This window comes from Diuraphis noxia, unplaced genomic scaffold (assembly GCF_037042655.1).
Source record: "Diuraphis noxia isolate RWA-SAM2 unplaced genomic scaffold, SU_Dnox_SAM2 contig0002, whole genome shotgun sequence".
In the NCBI taxonomy this organism is placed as follows: domain Eukaryota; kingdom Metazoa; phylum Arthropoda; class Insecta; order Hemiptera; family Aphididae; genus Diuraphis; species Diuraphis noxia.
The window spans coordinates 990,849-997,072 of record NW_028301712.1 but is presented as its reverse complement, the minus strand read 5'-3'; positions in this window follow the sequence as shown (position 1 = coordinate 997,072).

Here is a 6,224-nt window from a genome sequence, read left to right as displayed (position 1 = left end):
ACATTTGGGTGAATACAAAAAATAGAAAAAAAATTTGGGAAAAAATTGGGTAAAAAATGGTGATAATTCCGCTAAATATCGTTTAAAGTCATTTGTATTGAACTAATCATACTTTTTATATTTTTATCGTTAAGTTCACATAATTTTACATCTAAAACACGTCTTTACAATACATTTGGGTGAATATAAAAGGTCGTAAAAAAATTTAGAAATACAGGTGATGAATCCGCTAAATATCGTCTTAAGTCATTTCTATTAAACTAATCATACTTTTTATATTTTTAACGTTAAGTTCACATTATTTTACATCTAAAACACGTGTTTACAATACATTTGGGTGAATACAAAAAATAGAAAAAAAATTTGGTAAAAAATGGTGATAATTCCGCTAAATATCGTTTAAAGTCATTTGTATTGAACTAATCATACTTTTTATATTTTTATCGTTAAGTTCACATTATTTTACATCTAAAACACGTATTTACAATACATTTGGGTGAATACAAAAAATAGAAAAAAAATTTGGGAAAAAATTTGGTAAAAAATGGTGATAATTCCGCTAAATATCGTTTAAAGTCATTTGTATTGAACTAATCATACTTTTTATATTTTTATCGTTAAGTTCACATTATTTTACATCTAAAACACGTATTTACAATACATTTGGGTGAATACAAAAAATAGAAAAAAAATTTGGGAAAAAATTGGGTAAAAAATGGTGATAATTCCGCTAAATATCGTTTAAAGTCATTTGTATTGAACTAATCATACTTTTTATATTTTTATCGTTAAGTTCACATAATTTTACATCTAAAACACGTCTTTACAATACATTTGGGTGAATATAAAAGGTCGTAAAAAAATTTTGAAATACAGGTGATGAATCCGCTAAATATCGTCTTAAGTCATTTCTATTAAACTAATCATACTTTTTATATTTTTAACGTTAAGTTCACATTATTTTACATCTAAAACACGTGTTTACAATACATTTGGGTGAATACAAAAAATAGAAAAAAAATTTGGGAAAAAATTGGGTAAAAAATGGTGATAATTCCGCTAAATATCGTTTAAAGTCATTTGTATTGAACTAATCATACTTTTTATATTTTTATCGTTAAGTTCACATAATTTTACATCTAAAACACGTCTTTACAATACATTTGGGTGAATATAAAAGGTCGTAAAAAAATTTAGAAATACAGGTGATGAATCCGCTAAATATCGTCTTAAGTCATTTCTATTAAACTAATCATACTTTTTATATTTTTAACGTTAAGTTCACATTATTTTACATCTAAAACACGTGTTTACAATACATTTGGGTGAATACAAAAAATAGAAAAAAAATTTGGTAAAAAATGGTGATAATTCCGCTAAATATCGTTTAAAGTCATTTGTATTGAACTAATCATACTTTTTATATTTTTATCGTTAAGTTCACATTATTTTACATCTAAAACACGTATTTACAATACATTTGGGTGAATACAAAAAATAGAAAAAAAATTTGGGAAAAAATTTGGTAAAAAATGGTGATAATTCCGCTAAATATCGTTTAAAGTCATTTGTATTGAACTAATCATACTTTTTATATTTTTATCGTTAAGTTCACATTATTTTACATCTAAAACACGTATTTACAATACATTTGGGTGAATACAAAAAATAGAAAAAAAATTTGGGAAAAAATTGGGTAAAAAATGGTGATAATTCCGCTAAATATCGTTTAAAGTCATTTGTATTGAACTAATCATACTTTTTAAATTTTTATCGTTAAGTTCACATTATTTTGCATCTAAAACACGTCTTTACAATACATTTGGGTGAATATAAAAGGTCGTAAAAAAATTTTGAAATACAGGTGATGAATCCGCTAAATATCGTCTTAAGTCATTTCTATTAAACTAATCATACTTTTTATATTTTTAACGTTAAGTTCACATTATTTTACATCTAAAACACGTATTTACAATACATTTGGGTGAATACAAAAAATAGAAAAAAAATTTGGGAAAAAATTTGGTAAAAAATGGTGATAATTCCGCTAAATATCGTTTAAAGTCATTTGTATTGAACTAATCATACTTTTTATATTTTTATCGTTAAGTTCACATTATTTTACATCTAAAACACGTATTTACAATACATTTGGGTGAATACAAAAAATAGAAAAAAAATTAGGGAAAAATTTTGGTAAAAAATGGTGATAATTCCGCTAGATATCGTTTAAAGTCATTTGTATTGAACTAATCATACTTTTTATATTTTTATCGTTAAGTTCACATTATTTTACATCTAAAACACGTCTTTACAATACATTTGGGTGAATACAAAAAATAGAAAAAAAATTTGGGAAAAAATTGGGTAAAAAATTGTGATAATTCCGCTAAATATCGTTTAAAGTCATTTGTATTGAACTAATCATACTTTTTATATTTTTATCGTTAAGTTCACATAATTTTACATCTAAAACACGTATTTACAATACATTTGGGTGAATACAAAAAATAGAAAAAAAATTTGGGAAAAAATTTGGTAAAAAATGGTGATAATTCCGCTAAATATCGTTTAAAGTCATTTGTATTGAACTAATCATACTTTTTATATTTTTATCGTTAAGTTCACATTATTTTACATCTAAAACACGTATTTACAATACATTTGGGTGAATACAAAAAATAGAAAAAAAATTTGGGAAAAAATTGGGTAAAAAATGCTGATAATTCCGCTAAATATCGTTTAAAGTCATTTGTATTGAACTAATCATACTTTTTATATTTTTATCGCTAAGTTCACATTATTTTACATCTAAAACACGTCTTTACAATACATTTGGGTGAATACAAAAAATAGAAAAAAAATTTGGGAAAAAATTGGGTAAAAAATGGTGATAATTCCGCTAAATATCGTTTAAAGTCATTTGTATTGAACTAATCATACTTTTTATATTTTTATCGTTAAGTTCACATTATTTTACATCTAAAACACGTATTTACAATACATTTGGGTGAATACATAAAAATAGAAAAAAAATTTGGGAAAAAATTTGGTAAAACATGGTGATAATTCCGCTAAATATCGTTTAAAGTCATTTGTATTGAACTAATCATACTTTTTATATTTTTATCGTTAAGTTCACATTATTTTACATCTAAAACACGTATTTACAATACATTTGGGTGAATATAAAAGGTCGTAAAAAAATTTTGAAATACAGGTGATGAATCCGCTAAATATCGTCTTAAGTCATTTCTATTAAACTAATCATACTTTTTATATTTTTAACGTTAAGTTCACATTATTTTACATCTAAAACACGTGTTTACAATACATTTGGGTGAATACAAAAAATAGAAAAAAATTTGGTAAAAAATGGTGATAATTCCGCTAAATATCGTTTAAAGTCATTTGTATTGAACTAATCATACTTTTTATATTTTTATCGTTAAGTTCACATTATTTTACATCTAAAACACGTATTTACAATACATTTGGGTGAATACAAAAAAAAGAAAAAAAATTTGGGAAAAAATTTGGTAAAAAATGGTGATAATTCCGCTAAATATCGTTTAAAGTCATTTGTATTGAACTAATCATACTTTTTATATTTTTATCGTTAAGTTCACATAATTTTACATCTAAAACACGTCTTTACAATACATTTGGGTGAATATAAAAGGTCGTAAAAAAATTTTGAAATACAGGTGATGAATCCGCTAAATATCGTCTTAAGTCATTTCTATTAAACTAATCATACTTTTTATATTTTTAACGTTAAGTTCACATTATTTTACATCTAAAACACGTGTTTACAATACATTTGGGTGAATACAAAAAATAGAAAAAAAATTTGGGAAAAAATTGGGTAAAAAATGGTGATAATTCCGCTAAATATCGTTTAAAGTCATTTGTATTGAACTAATCATACTTTTTATATTTTTATCGTTAAGTTCACATAATTTTACATCTAAAACACGTCTTTACAATACATTTGGGTGAATATAAAAGGTCGTAAAAAAATTTAGAAATACAGGTGATGAATCCGCTAAATATCGTCTTAAGTCATTTCTATTAAACTAATCATACTTTTTATATTTTTAACGTTAAGTTCACATTATTTTACATCTAAAACACGTGTTTACAATACATTTGGGTGAATACAAAAAATAGAAAAAAAATTTGGTAAAAAATGGTGATAATTCCGCTAAATATCGTTTAAAGTCATTTGTATTGAACTAATCATACTTTTTATATTTTTATCGTTAAGTTCACATTATTTTACATCTAAAACACGTATTTACAATACATTTGGGTGAATACAAAAAATAGAAAAAAAATTTGGGAAAAAATTTGGTAAAAAATGGTGATAATTCCGCTAAATATCGTTTAAAGTCATTTGTATTGAACTAATCATACTTTTTATATTTTTATCGTTAAGTTCACATTATTTTACATCTAAAACACGTATTTACAATACATTTGGGTGAATACAAAAAATAGAAAAAAAATTTGGGAAAAAATTGGGTAAAAAATGGTGATAATTCCGCTAAATATCGTTTAAAGTCATTTGTATTGAACTAATCATACTTTTTATATTTTTATCGTTAAGTTCACATAATTTTACATCTAAAACACGTCTTTACAATACATTTGGGTGAATATAAAAGGTCGTAAAAAAATTTTGAAATACAGGTGATGAATCCGCTAAATATCGTCTTAAGTCATTTCTATTAAACTAATCATACTTTTTATATTTTTAACGTTAAGTTCACATTATTTTACATCTAAAACACGTGTTTACAATACATTTGGGTGAATACAAAAAATAGAAAAAAAATTTGGGAAAAAATTGGGTAAAAAATGGTGATAATTCCGCTAAATATCGTTTAAAGTCATTTGTATTGAACTAATCATACTTTTTATATTTTTATCGTTAAGTTCACATAATTTTACATCTAAAACACGTCTTTACAATACATTTGGGTGAATATAAAAGGTCGTAAAAAAATTTAGAAATACAGGTGATGAATCCGCTAAATATCGTCTTAAGTCATTTCTATTAAACTAATCATACTTTTTATATTTTTAACGTTAAGTTCACATTATTTTACATCTAAAACACGTGTTTACAATACATTTGGGTGAATACAAAAAATAGAAAAAAAATTTGGTAAAAAATGGTGATAATTCCGCTAAATATCGTTTAAAGTCATTTGTATTGAACTAATCATACTTTTTATATTTTTATCGTTAAGTTCACATTATTTTACATCTAAAACACGTATTTACAATACATTTGGGTGAATACAAAAAATAGAAAAAAAATTTGGGAAAAAATTTGGTAAAAAATGGTGATAATTCCGCTAAATATCGTTTAAAGTCATTTGTATTGAACTAATCATACTTTTTATATTTTTATCGTTAAGTTCACATTATTTTACATCTAAAACACGTATTTACAATACATTTGGGTGAATACAAAAAATAGAAAAAAAATTTGGGAAAAAATTGGGTAAAAAATGGTGATAATTCCGCTAAATATCGTTTAAAGTCATTTGTATTGAACTAATCATACTTTTTAAATTTTTATCGTTAAGTTCACATTATTTTGCATCTAAAACACGTCTTTACAATACATTTGGGTGAATATAAAAGGTCGTAAAAAAATTTTGAAATACAGGTGATGAATCCGCTAAATATCGTCTTAAGTCATTTCTATTAAACTAATCATACTTTTTATATTTTTAACGTTAAGTTCACATTATTTTACATCTAAAACACGTATTTACAATACATTTGGGTGAATACAAAAAATAGAAAAAAAATTTGGGAAAAAATTTGGTAAAAAATGGTGATAATTCCGCTAAATATCGTTTAAAGTCATTTGTATTGAACTAATCATACTTTTTATATTTTTATCGTTAAGTTCACATTATTTTACATCTAAAACACGTATTTACAATACATTTGGGTGAATACAAAAAATAGAAAAAAAATTAGGGAAAAATTTTGGTAAAAAATGGTGATAATTCCGCTAGATATCGTTTAAAGTCATTTGTATTGAACTAATCATACTTTTTATATTTTTATCGTTAAGTTCACATTATTTTACATCTAAAACACGTCTTTACAATACATTTGGGTGAATATAAAAGGTCGTAAAAAAATTTTGAAATACAGGTGATGAATCCGCTAAATATCGTCTTAAGTCATTTCTATTA